The sequence below is a fragment of the Bos javanicus genome, chromosome 21, assembly GCF_032452875.1.
Source record: "Bos javanicus breed banteng chromosome 21, ARS-OSU_banteng_1.0, whole genome shotgun sequence".
NCBI lineage: Eukaryota > Metazoa > Chordata > Mammalia > Artiodactyla > Bovidae > Bos > Bos javanicus.
In genome coordinates, this window is record NC_083888.1 from 46,103,021 (window position 1) to 46,117,504 (window position 14,484).

At 36.6% G+C, this 14,484-nt stretch overlaps 1 long non-coding RNA gene across 1 annotated transcript in view; it reads right to left on the reverse strand.

Moving 5' to 3' along the window:
* Positions 1-14,484, reverse strand: part of LOC133234431 (uncharacterized) — a 45,743-nt gene that overhangs the window by 18,160 nt on the left and 13,099 nt on the right. Inside the window, exons 2-3 of the long non-coding RNA XR_009732138.1 lie at positions 4,214-4,311; positions 3,970-4,055 (exon numbers count right to left, since the gene is read on the reverse strand). This is a non-coding gene — a long non-coding RNA (uncharacterized LOC133234431). The remainder of the gene's footprint in view (positions 1-3,969; positions 4,056-4,213; positions 4,312-14,484) is intronic.

A 14,484-nucleotide genomic window follows, 5' to 3' on the forward strand; every position in this document is an offset into this window, starting at 1 on the left:
GTTCACAGAAATGACCAAAGAATTCTCAAGATCTAATTCTATCCCGCTGCTTTTCCCCAAATCACCTTAATGTGGTATTCTGGGAAATTCAGGGAGCACATGCTTGTCAAAGAAACGTAGCATTTCTGTGGCAAGGCAAGTAATCTCTCTTCTTTGTAACTCAGCATAAGACCTGTATTTAAAAATTCAAGAAGAAAATGTTCACAGGGCTCAATTTCATGACTTCAGCAGGTCAACTCAAGGAATGGGCAAATTATATCTTTCCTACCAAGTCATCACGGGAAACCTGAGATGGCCACTCTGAACAGCCTGGCCTGTAGGAAGTTCAAAGAATGAAATCTACTCCATTTCTTACATATGTTCCATGTTTATAAGAAATTTCATTGCTGAGAACTTTGTAGAGAAGTTCTTCCTCCTAGCTCTGCTGAATATAATTTCCTTGAGATAGTGGGTCTAACAATATGGTAAGAAAAAGTCAATGATCTCTAAAAAGGCTACTTTCTATTGTTCAGGGTCTCCTTGTCCGGTCCCATGTAATAATCTTAAGCCCAAATCAATGTAGCTAAGTACTCCCATGTACCTCCAGAGAATGCAGAGCTTTGAGAGGGGGAATTTTATAATACAAATACACTTAATATAATTTTGAATAGATAATACATTCCCATTGTACAAAAGTTAAAATGACATAAAAAGGCATGCATTGAGAAGCTGTGCTTCACCACTTTTTCCCATCCACCCTACTAATTCCTGATGCCCCCTAGAGGTAAGCATGTGCATTTGTTTCTTTGGGGGGTCTTTAAATATTTTTATGCATATTCAAGCAGACATTATTAATTCTCCTATATTTTCCTATCTAATTTTCCTATACTTCATATACACAAGGCAACACATGCTATACATATTCTTCAGCTTGCTTCTTCCATAGAGAAATACACCCTGGAGATCATTTCCTATTAATAGATAGTGAGCATTTATTAAAACCCCGTAAAGCGTCCTTGTCAACAGACACTCAAAATGTTCCTTAACTCTTACCATCACAAACAATGCTTCAGTGAACAACTCGTCTATGTGCTTTCATATACATACAGATATATCTGTAGGATACATTTCCAGAAGTGGGACTTCATAGAACGTTTATTAAATACCTCCATCTTACTTAACAAAGAGTAGCCTGTACTTCAGTTTGCGCTCTCTTCACTATTTTATGAGCTTTTGGAAGGCATGAGCTGTGTTTCATTGGTCTTTGTATCCACAGCCCCTACATAGTACCTAGCATGTTAATGCAGAATACAAACTAAACTTCCTCATGTAACTATATCCTTAAGAACATTAAAGGAACCCTCAACTTAAAAGGCTGAAATCTAGGGTGTAAATTAAGAGGCACTTCCAAGTTTCTATTTAAGGATAAAAATGGGACTTACAAGATACCAGGCCAGATGAAAATACTGACTAAGGAGTAGGAGTTTCAAGGATGAGGATGTGTCTTCAAATCCAGTGACTGGGACATGTCACATAAGTGTTCTGGGCTATTTGAACACAGAGAAGCTGAATAGTAAATGGAGACGATTTCTGGAGGACCCCTGCCTGCTGAAGACCAGTCAGGAGTGACTGAGACCAGCCCTAACTTAAAAGCCCGGCCCAAGATGCAAAAAAACAAAAAGGTTAAGTACACAACTGGCTGAACAGATAAAGCAACTATACTCCAATAAAAATTAATTAAGAAAGAATCTGAACAAAAAGAGAAGTTGTGTTACGGCATGTGTGTGTGTTTGATATGATTCTTCTTCTCCTCCATCTCCACTCTCATGATAGCCTGTGTGAATGACTCCTGATCCTACTCTGTGACCCACCCCCACATTTGTCAGGAAGCCTGCTAGCAACTTGTGGTGAAAGCTCAGACCTGGTCCTAATGATGGCAGCTGCACCTCCCAGCTCATTCCCTCACCATCCCAGGACTGCCCCTGGCCAGCCATCGCTGCTGCCCCAGCACACAGCCCACAGGAATGTTCTCTTTCTCCATTAGGCCTTCACGTACCATTGCAGCTGCCACTGAACTATGTAGAAAAGCCACTCTTGAAGAGACAGGATGGCAGGCGAGTGTGCCACACACAGAACTCCCCTCAGCCCTTGTCAAAATACCTGCCTCTCAACAGTGAGTGAAAGTAAATTGAAAGGCCGTCTTTGGTTGTATCAATAATGTGACAATATCATTCAAAAATTGTAAATGTGTTTTTATCTAGCACTTTTACTTCAAGCAATTAATTCTACCAAAATTTATAAAAATTCACAAAATACACATATGTTTGCTAAACTATTATTTGAAAAAGCCTAAAAGAAAACATTTTAAATATGCACTGATATGTGTACATTAGATCCATAATATCATATTATCTGACACCCTGTGCAACTTCTAGGAGAATGGGGTAGACCCATGTATAGGGCAACATACAGCCAAAATACATTGCTAAGTGAATAAAAGGAAGTTCAGAAGAGTAAATATATTGTATGATGTTACTTGAGATTTAAAAGAAGATACACTTGCTTGTGAATAAAAAAATGTCTGTCAGAGGCCTCCCTGGTGGCTCAGTAATAAAGAGTCTGCCTGCCAATGCAGGAGACACGGGTTTGATCCCTGGTCAGGGAACTGAGATTCCCACATGCTGCAGAGCAACTGAGCCCATGAGCTGCAACAATTGAGCCTGTGCTCTACAGCCCGGGAACCACAACTACTGAACCCACATGGTGCAACTGCTGAACCCCACTTGCCCTGGAGTCTGAGCTCTGCAACAAGAGAAGCCACGGCAATGAGAAGCCCATGCACCACAGCTGAAGAGTAGTCCCTGCTCTCCACAACAGAAAAAAGCCCAAGCAGCAACAAAGATCCAGTACAGCCATAAACAAATGAATAAAATTATTGTTTTAAAGTGTCTGTGAATATATGAGAGGGAGTTTCTTGGAGGTCCAGTGGTTAGGACTCAGCGCTTTCACTGCAAGGGCTGAGTTCAATCCCCCGTCAAGGAGCTAAGATCCTGCAAGGCATGCAGCAAAGCCAATATATATATATATGTATATAAAACTATTATTAACAGTTATTCACCAGGGAATGGGGCTTCCCAGGTGGCACTAGTGGTAAAGAATCCACCTGCTAATGCAGGAGACATAAAAGATATGGGTCGGATCCCTGGGTCAGGAAGACACACTGGATTAGGAAATGGCAACTCACTCCAGTATTCTTGCCTGGAAAATCCCATGAGCATAGAGAGGAGCCTGGTGGGCTACATTTCATGGGGTTGCAAAGAGTCGGACACAACTGAGCATACCAGGGAATGGGATTGAGTATGAGGGGGCAAGGGGGAAAGAGGGGAACATTTTAAAACTTTATATCCTGTTTGTATTATTTTTATAAGTAAAAAGTTCTCTCACAACCAATCTATTATTTCTTAGGTTGCTATGGTATATAGCATACCCCATAGCATTTTATGGGGTTTAGCAACCATTTTTGAAATTTTGGTCATAGTGAATAATGACCACTTTAAAAATCCTCCTAAAGAGTTCTGTGTGGCTGAGGGAAAAGCTATGGTTGATCTCAGTTGAGGCTCACAGACACAACTACAACTTTATGGATGTACACTCAAAATCCAAGTCACACAGAGAGGTTAGTGAAATTTCCTGTGGTTTCAAAAATCCAGGTGTTGAGCTTTCAGATTGTTGACGAGATTAGCAATAATTTTAATATAACTCGATCACCCCCAAACTTAGAACTGACACTTACCTACACTCATCTTTCAAGGGATGCATTTTAGCTTTTGCATTGTGTTTACAATGAGATTTCCCATGAAGTTAACTTTAAAAACTATGAAAAAAATTGATCATATTTTACAAAATCAGGGAGAAGTGAAGAAGAAAAGATGCTCCCATATTATGCAAGTGTCCTGTTGCTAAAGAAGAGACTGCTCAAGGCAGACATACACCAAGCAGTAGGTTCTGCGATTTGGTTTTTCAAATCCTGATCAGTGGAGCCATTCAATCTGTGTCTGATCCTGAAGAAAGAAAACCTGAGATGAAACAAGAAAAAGAGAAAATGTCAAAGCAAGAAAAAAATTGACAGTACAACTGACAATAGATCCAAATATAGGTTCCCTTGGGGCAAGGCTTTAATCAAGCTTGAAAGTAGCAACATTTCATTTGGAATATCAATTTCCAGGTAACCTACCTTTTCCAAGATTTTCTGTTGCTAAGATGATGACATCTTTGGTTACTAATCTAACCAAGTTTTCCAGTGTCAAAAGTTTTATCAATTAGTCTTTGTCTCTGCAATACAGAAAAAGGAAGTTGTAGGGTACACAACATTAATTTAAATGCTTTATATGATTCTTCTTTTCTCTGGAATAGTATTTTGTGTTTGCAAATGTACCTACTTCTCTTGGTACTAACATGGTAGGTCTATATTAGAAGCTAAATAAGACAGGCAAACCAAGCAAACAGACAATTCATCTTGCTGTAATTATAACCACATCTAGTTTATGGAAGTAATGCAAGCCTGAAATTCATAAAAAATCTTAATAGATCTTTAGAACCAAAGCACACTTTTCAGGTTAGCCCCAAAACTAGCCCCAAATCTTCCCTCGTAGCTCAGTTGGTAAAGTATCTGCCTGCGATGCATGAAACCTGGCTTTGATTCCTGAGTTGGGAAAATCCCTGGAGAAGGAAATGGCAACCCACTCTAGTATTCTTGCCTGGAGAATCCCATGAACAGAGGAGCCTGGCAAGTTACAGTCCATGGGATCACAAGGGTTGGAAACAACTTATCGACTAAACCACCACCATCAAAACTTTTGAGAACGTTCATTTTACAACTGAATGCTAAAGCACAATAATAACCTTTGAGATTAAAAAAAAAAAAGCAAGAGAGAGGTTGAAAGAACTCAGGAAGGAATAATAGAAATTAAGAGAAGTAAATAAAACAGTAAATATATCAATAACTGTAACTTTGCTTGCCTAATTCACTTATTACCAAGCAATTTTGTATGTGTCCTCAGTTACTCAGTCATGTCTGACTCTTTGCAACCCCATAGACTATAGCCTGCGAGGCTCCTCTGTCCATGGGATTTTCCGGGCAAGAAATACTAGAGTGGGTTGCCATTTCCTACTCCAAGGGGCCTTCCCAACCCAACCAAGCAAATAATCTTCAATTATAAAAATAAGTGTAACTATTTGAGAAATGTTTACTTCCACAAAGTAGGTTCTAAGCATGTTTGGTAATTTAATTTTAAATATATGTTATTGTATTTTGGAGTTTTAAGGCACTGGCCTCCAATATTTAGATCAAGGAATCTAGAAATAAATTATCTCGATAACTAATATTAAGTTGTCCAAAGGCACATTGCTCAAATTATTAGAAAGGTATGGCTGAAAGTATATTTTTGAACTCAATTATCTAGATAACTTGCACATAAATATCCAACCAAAATCCACAGAGTTGGGATATCTGTATATTCCATATACACCTGTTTTAATATACAATGTTTTTTCCTTTGAACCACTAATCAAGTTTATTATGTGCAACTTCTACAATATAAGTCTATTTGCCCCAATGTCTTAGCATCATAGGACCCTCTCATCAGAATATTGGTTAGATTCCCTAGTGTGAATCACTTATCCAGTTGCTTGCCTGATTATTCATGTGTTTTTGAGATTTGTGAAATGCGGCAGATAAACAGGTTTATGCTGTGTGCAGCTTGGAGGGCAGCCAATGTCTGTCTGACTATCCAGTGTATTGACTCTCCTGCCTCAAATCTCTCTCATACAGAGAAGCTGTATTTTAAGTCTAAAATCAGTGTAGAATGCAATCCAGGAATGTCACTGCAGAAAACAGCAGGTGCTCATCCACTCATTTGCAGTGATTCTTGCAGAGAAGAAAGTGAATCAATGATTCACCCAGTGGACAAAGAAACGTCACAGTGAATATTTGGAATAGAAGTCAAATGCGGGAAAAGAACATTCTCATCTAAAAATGTGCTCTTATTTTAGAAAGGAAAACCTCCCACAAGAAAATCAGGAATTCTGCTGAAGTGCTCTGATTGTAACTGCAGTAAGCAATAGCTCCCTTCTCCCTGCTTCTCCTGTTTTATTGCTTTTGTGTTGTACTTCTAAAATAAATATCAATAAATCATTGCAGTTAGATACTCTAATATAGACAGAAATGTACTTGACTCCCTACAGTCATTACAATTGGAGGGGACTCTGATTAGGATGCTTTACTTAATTAAGTGATATCGTCTAAAGAGAGTTCTTCCCTCCATTTTCTGTTTAACAGTCTTATAAAACACCAACAGAGGAAATTCATTCTGTTGTTTGCTTTCCTTATTGTAAATGGTTTCTTCTCATTCATAGTTTACAGAAGATGTTGTGTTAATGAAACGGCTAATAAGCCAAAGGCTGTGGTTCAGCTACACACAGAGCCTTGTTCAAAGCAGCCCAAGCCACACTAGACTTGAGAACATTTTCTCTCTCAGCCCTAGAAATGTATTCTAAAATTTATTTTTACAGCATCTGTAACCTAAAATTAAGATGATTCAAAAGAACATTTTTTCCTGAGAAATCACACTTCATCTGGTCTATACAGGGTTCAGCAGAGACCTTCAAAATCTGTTTCTTTGGAAAAATAGAAAAAAGATGGGCAAAGAATAAGCAGTCCTTATGTATAAGATGTTATTTGTGAGGCACTTTAATTTTACTGAAAGAAGTCATTAAATTTGGATTGCCAATACAAATATGATTATATATGTTTTCTAAATAAAATGTTATTATGTTGCAACTGAACTCATCCATTTATTGTTTGTTTACCTAGTGCTCAAACACATGTTTTATTCATAGATGTCTGGGAGAAAAAAATTTTGCTTGATAATCACACCAAGCATATTTAACAAAAGCGATTCTCCTTTTATTAGTGAACAAGTTTAAGCAGAATGATTTCATTTTTTTTTTCCATGTGGTTAATTCAGACTTGCAGAATCCTCAGTATACAGCTTTTGTTTCTCCGCCTGCTGGCTTTTATGCCTTTAATGTATGCATGCCTATCCACTGATGGGAAAATATCATTTCCTCCAAGTCTTCCTTTTTCCTTCTTGACTATACTCTCAGTTGATTTCTGGTTTTGGTTAGATTTCACTAGCTACTTCTGTCAAATCATATACAAGACAGTCAAACTGAATCCCAGTAAAAAGTTCATTATCCTGTTGGAGATTTTAAACTCTCTTTCATTGAAGTGAATGAGAATTCTAAATATATTTACTTATCCCTTTAAAAATAAATATCTGTATTCTAAAATAAATTTAAAATGTTAGAAAGTAGTCAAGAAAGTGAAGATTTATTAATGTCTATGAAATCATTTTCATTAACAAATAAAACATATTAACAAATGTTTTTACATTTAGCAACTTTCTATTTAAAAGCAACATAAATGTAAATACTCTCTTAAATGAAAAACCTTACAATATATATTTTTGCCATAACACAACATGTAGCTAAAATCATTTAACGATCTTCAATTTTTAAATTCATTTGAGTCTCAAAATATAAATATGAATATTAATAAATCACATACAAGGGGCTTTTAATTAATTTCTAATCTATTAAAGAAACTTTAAACCATTGCCAAGAACCTGAATTAATTCCTGGCTTGTATATAGTTTGGTCATTTCTCAGGCAAAATAATAATAGCAGTAATAATAATCCACAATTAATAAATGAGTTAATTAATGTTATATGACTCTAAGGTTTTGGTTTTAAACTGCATAACACTAGCCCTGCATAAAACCACTACCTGAAAACATTCTCAAGTTATATAGATTTTCTTAACTCCCAACTTTAATCAGCTTTACCATAGAAAACCAAAGAAAAACAATAAAACAATGTGTCTCTGGACATGTTACCCAAAATGAATTCTAGAAGTTGCTTGTAACTGCTTTTATTTTTTTTTTAAGGATACTTTTTATTAAAGATTAACCTTACATTAGTTCTAAAGTTCATTAGATATTAGTTATTTTCTAATTTTGTAATGTAGATAATTTTTATAACCGAAAGTTTAGTTAGCCTACTTTCTATTAAACAAACTTCTTTATAGATTTTCTTAAAGCTCGTCATTTAAAAAGGTGCCTTTGTCCTGAAACTAAACATATGACATTCCTGTCCCCTAGGAAAATGTTTAAAGAATTGAATAACAGTAAGTAAATTCTGTTAGAAATTTTATTCCATCTTCCCTGCATTTGTTTACTTTTAAAAAAATAATTTTTAAAAATAAAGAAGGTGGCTCTTTTCTTAAGACTTCAAGATGAATGAGAATCGCGTCTAATGAAGTACCACTGAAGAGTAGCTGCTGAGTCTGGCAAAAGAATGTGAGTCCTATTTTACGTGAACCAATTATTTTTATCAAATGACGTTTCTATCTAAATTGTTTGCTTTAAGAAATAACAATGTTAGAGATAAGCAGAGTTATTTTAATATGCGTTTTAGAGCATTATTATTCTAATTCCTATAAATCAAATTAACTGCAACGGAGCCCATTTCAGGCTGTTATTTATTGAAACTGCTTTTCATGGAGCAGTGAACATTTGCAGCGAATGCTCCAAAGCTGACAAGCAAATAGATCAGATTTTTAAAATGTAAACACAAATATTGCTATGCATTGAATAGGCTCTATAGTCAGAAAAAAATTCACATCCTAACATAGTCTTTTCTTGTACTTGTAAGATAAGCATTCTAAAGTATTTCTCATCAAAGCTATCTGTCTCTGTAAAGCAGTAGAAAGAGTAAATTTCCTGGAGAGAACTCAGCTAAGAGATACCCTTGGTCGATCAAATCTGTACCAAGAAGAGTACAAAGAAAAACATTTAGTTTTAAAGAGAAGATAATTCTTTGAAACTATTTTTTTTCTTTCTACAGAAATAGATAATGAATGCTCAAGAAAGAAAATATTCAGCAAAAAGCTTTTTGGGGGGAACAGAGAGAAAAAAAATCTTGTGTGATGTGATAGGAGGAAGTATAGAGACTGAAACAAAACAAACAAAAACCAAAAAACAGTCAAACTCGGACTGTATCCTTCTAAAGCATGTCTCCTTTCTGCAAGAGATGACTGCAGTCTGAGGAGTAAATTACTGCTGTCAGCGAGTTGGACTTTATAAACATAGGAGAAGGGATCATCCGCTCCTTTGGAAGACAATTCTCTTATTAATAGCACCAGTTTCAGAGCTATTTTTGCCTCTAAAAGGGGCACCTGCTAGACATTTACAAATTACCTTTAATAAGGGAGAAAAACTTATACACCGTTGTCCAGACGTATATATTTCTGACTCCAGTTAAACATTTTTAACAAGCCATCTTACCAATGTTTTGAAGCACCTCAGTGGCCCCGAGCGAGCTCTACCTTTAATGCAAAAAGACAACGAAGAGCCGGACACACACCCAAAAAATAAAATTATAAAGTAAAATCAAACATAGGACGCACAGGGAAAAGAAAAGGGAAACACATGTTGTTTATAATGAACAAACCGTGAACTTCATGAAAATATAGCAAAAGCAATATTCGTGCCCTAGCAGAACAATTCCTGATGTATAATAAATGAAAGAAAAGTAAAACTTCTGAGTAGAATCAAGCATTGAGTAAACTGTAGAAGTAGAACAGTGTTAACTACTGCATATTCTTTTCAGACATAGTATGATATAAATGTTAATGCAGTTAACTTAGTTCAGCATTCTGTTAATATAAAAATAGCCATAATGTAGTACTTCATTATTTGTAATTAATCATTCATAAAATAATGACTCAACAGTCCAGGAGAATCCCGGTCACGTTTCACAAGTACAGTAATCATACATAAATCATATAAAAACTCAAATTCATGTTTTAAATGTTATTTTCAAAATCAATATTTTTCCTCATGTTTAAACACATATAAAATCAAATGCCCCCAGCTTAAAAAAAAAAAAAAGTAACTAAGATTATCCTCCTAAAACACAGGTCAACATTTGGGAATTTTCAAATCTTATTTTCATAGCAATAAAAAATACTCATTGAAAAGAGCAACTGAAATACATCATATATTTTAATGACTCAAATATTTATTTCTAGTCCTTTTTGCATCAAGGCTGTGGGAAATTTGTATTATGAAGATCAGATGGTGCACTGATGTAAGAAATGTTGCAAAGCATTCTGTTGATTGGTTCTAATTAACTGCAGTGCTCTTGTGTTCTCAGTTTTAGCCGGCACACACTACACAATGCCTTTTATTTTGCTTTGAATGGATTTTTACTTAAAAACAGCTGATCTCAATATCCAAAGCATTTTTGGCTTTTTTTTTAATCTGTTAAATTTTTCTTGCAATATTTTCTTTTCAATTTTAAAAGATAAATTTGAAAATATTTCTAAAGCAGAAAGTATAATCAGTTAAATTAACACCACTCGTGTGGTCTTTCACATGTATTTTGCATGTTCTATAGTACGTGATTGCATTCTCAAACCACATTTCAATTCCTCTTTAAAAGTTATACATCTGAGTGATGGTTTAAGCAGGAAATTCTGAAAAGCAATTTAGAGCATGCTGCTAATTTTTAATTTTTTTATTTTTGTAATCAGTCTACTAAATAGAACAGAACTAAAACATGGGAGCGTGAACAAGAAATGGGAAGGATTCCAGAACTAAAAGTATTAAACAAAATTCTTTACACTCACCTTTCTCTGATGATTTAAGCTCTAGCAGCCCTGACAGAGAGTGTCATGAATTTTCATCAACTTCACACATGTCATACATTTAAAAACATTTTGATTTGTCCTGGGCCCCCTGCATGTCTCTGGAGCACAGTAACAGTGCTGAGCTGTTTGGTAGGTATAAACCCTATGAACTCCCGGAGCCCTGGAAGAGATATTACTAATGTAAACAGGCCCTTAAGTGGGGGAAGAAAAAGATCATTAAATAACTGGAAGCTTCCAAGGAAATGCAGAATTTAAAATAAGGAAAGTATTACTAGAAGCAGTGCATTTTCATAATATTTAAGGGCCACAGGTTTATCCATACATTAGTTTTCTGAGAATATACAGTTATCTGACCTGAGAATCATTTTGGAAAGGAAAATCCACAACCTAAAAATCGAGCTAAATTATTACCTTAACCTAGTGGACATTGAAAGTGATTAGTCATGTTTTTGTTCACATGAGGATAAGATGCGATTCATTTGAGCAGAAAGTCCACAGTTTCAAAATGGCTAGCAATATCCTGATATTTCTAGGAGGAAAGCTGTGTTAAACGCAGTAAAATAAAAACAGAATTTTGCCCTAAATAACACATCTGGGATTATCTTCCAAATATTTCTGTTCCTTTTAAAATTGTGAAAAATCATTCAGATGAAGAAATAAACAGCAGGAGAGGTTAATAAGTGTGAACAAAGTCACAAGTCATAGAACAATATAAACTCAGTAGCATTACAAATAACTTACACTGTGCCCTCACTTTATGACTGAGAAAACTGAGACTCTAAGAGAGGAAAGTGACTCCCCCAAGGTCCTACAGAGGCTAGGAAACACAACTGGAGACACAATTGGCAGCACAATGTCTATAATACCATAGAGCCTTTCAGCACAGTAACAGGAATGGCAGCTCAGGTGGATGTCAATCACACAACCAAGTAAAACAATGAGCAATGCATCCTTGACCCTAAAAGGAATATGCAGTGCATACAAAATTAACCAACCATCTTTACCCAGTGTCAACAGTTATTTTTCTTTCAAAGGTGCCTCTTTGGAAGCTATCTTTATGCCTTTATTCTTTCCAGGATTTGAGGATTTCTATCTATTTAATGAAAGGTAGTTCTCGTTAGCACTCTTACACCAAGCAGGCAGGTAAAAACAATTATCATATGGTCTCATTGTCACTAATTTGTCCCCACTTCCAATCCATTGTCCAGTCTACTGACAAGATGGTCTTTCTAAAATGCACAACTCATTATGACTGAATTTTTTCTATGGCTTTCCGTGTGCTACAAGATAAATCTACATTACTTAGTTTAGCATTCAAGGGTCTTCAAAATGTTTAGCCAGAACCATGCCTTCAGTTTTACTCCTGACACTCTCCTTACACTTTCTGCTTCAGGAATACAAACTAGGTATGACTCCCTAAACACAACATGCTCTTCACTGCCCCCAAGCCTTTGCACAGGCTGTATCTTCCACCTGCGATGCCTGATAAACTCTGCTCTTTCTCAAGAGTGAGCCCAAATCTTACTTTTTCTCCTCCTGCTGAACATAGATGCCTCTTCCCATGGGATTCTACTGCATTTTTGCACAGACCTCACATTACTCCACTCATCACATTGAACTCTGTCTAAATACATGACTGTTACCCCAAACACATTGTTTTTGAGGTCAGAGACATAGCTTTTTCTCCATGCCGTACTTTGCCTGGTGTAAGCCCTCAGTGAGTATTCACTGACTGAATGAAAAAAATCAATAAACAAACCACCATGTTTTTTTCTTGTCACAAATCACCTAGTTCTTCTATATAAGGTCTAAACTGGATGTACACTGAAAACAGGATATTTGCGTCAACCTCTGTTTTTGGTTTCTATCCACTGTTTGTTTTAAGCACAATTTTATAATCACCCTCTCACCATAGAAAGCTACTTTTGGCATGAAGGTGGTAACAAAATACCAACTCCTATCTAACTGTGAATCAAGAGGAGAACTCTTGGGTAAACAGTGGGTCACCAATATTCGAGATATGGCATAGAAGAGTTGGTAAATGACAGTTCCTTTTATGGCTCCTTTTCTTATTAGAAACACAAGTTGAAGGATTATCTGTCACCCCCTAAAACTGAAAATGCTCATTTGGATAAAAACTGGAAGTGATATCAGTATCTTCATGCCAAGTGAGTGCTTTAAAAGAGGATTTTTAGTCTGAAACAAATGGAATTTAAATCTGAGAGTCCGCTTATTCAGGGTTCTATTACTGTTTAACTCCTTCCAGTCTTCCTCATCTTGCTGAGAAAATGCTGTCCAGATACTAATGTCCTCTCCAAGCCTGCTCAGCTGAAGTGGGGGACGTCCTTGGTACATAAGCACATATTTTGCACTTGAAATAATACCCTCACACTCATTGATAAAAGGCTTCATATTCAAAATAGAGAAGGATGTGCCAGTATGGTCTTCCCTTAACATGTATAACATCTTGAGCAGACTCCAAATCAACGAAGAGCGACTCCAGTAGAAGCTGTTTGGGCCAATAAAAGGCACAGGGCATCCCAACCCTGAACCTACTTCCAATGTTTTGATTATTGCCCCCACTGACTTCACTCCAGGGTTCCATTCTGCCCCAGAGCTACAGTCACTACTCAAACGTGAGGGGTGCTCACTAAGGACTAGAAATTGGGAACACAGTAAACAGTAGCCATTGAGCCTGCATAACAGATTTCTCCTGGTCTTTGACCACCTTCCTTAGAGCAGCCCTCTCCATTCTGAAGGAGATCAGCCCTGGGATTTCTTTGGAAGGAATGATGCTAAAACTGAAACTCCAGTACTTTGGCCACCTCATGCAAAGAGTTGACTCAGTGGAAAAGACGCTGATGCTGGGAGGGATTGGGGGCAGGAGGAGAAGGGGACGACAGAGGATGAGACGGCTGGATGGCATCACTGACTCGATGGACGTGAGTCTGGGTGAACTCCGGGAGCTGGTGATGGACAGGGAGGCCTGGCATGCTGCGATTCATGGGGTTGCAAAGAGTCGGACACGACTGAGCGACTGAACTGAACTGAACTGAACTGTGGCATTAATATTAACAACCAAACTGAGTTCTTGAATTATTTTCTGGTAGGTGAGACCACACTGGCCAGTTCCCACCCCCACCCTTTAACGAATGATAGGATTTGTGACCTTCTGGTCTCCTCACCACTTCAGAAGATGACTACTCTTTAGAATTGTAAAAGTCTTGAATGGCGGGTGTGCCATAGAAAGTTTAAGGCTGGAATGTAAAAAAGAGATTAACTCTGTGGATTTTCCAAGTCATTAATTTTTAGGGTTCATCTTGTGTTACATCTAAGCTTTGGGGGTGGTGTTTGTTTTAAACATTACAGCATTACCTAAGACAGTTTTCTTGTGAATAGGCAGAGAAATGTGAGTCAGAGATTTCTCTCTTGCTGGCATAGAATGGGGACAGTTTTCTGTCATTCTGAATCAAACCCACATAGAATTTTAACAATTTTCTGTTCACATTTATAAAAAGGAAAGAAAAATGTTAATAATAGTCCTTTATTTTTACATTTACATATATCAGGAAAGAATTATAACCAGGGATATAGTTTCATAAATTTATTCATTTAGCAAACTTATTGAATAACTATTATTATTCAATAACTATTATGTGCCAGAATAACTATTATGTACACAGGTGTTGACTAACAGCAGATATACAAAGTGAAATAAAAGAATATGGTTGTTT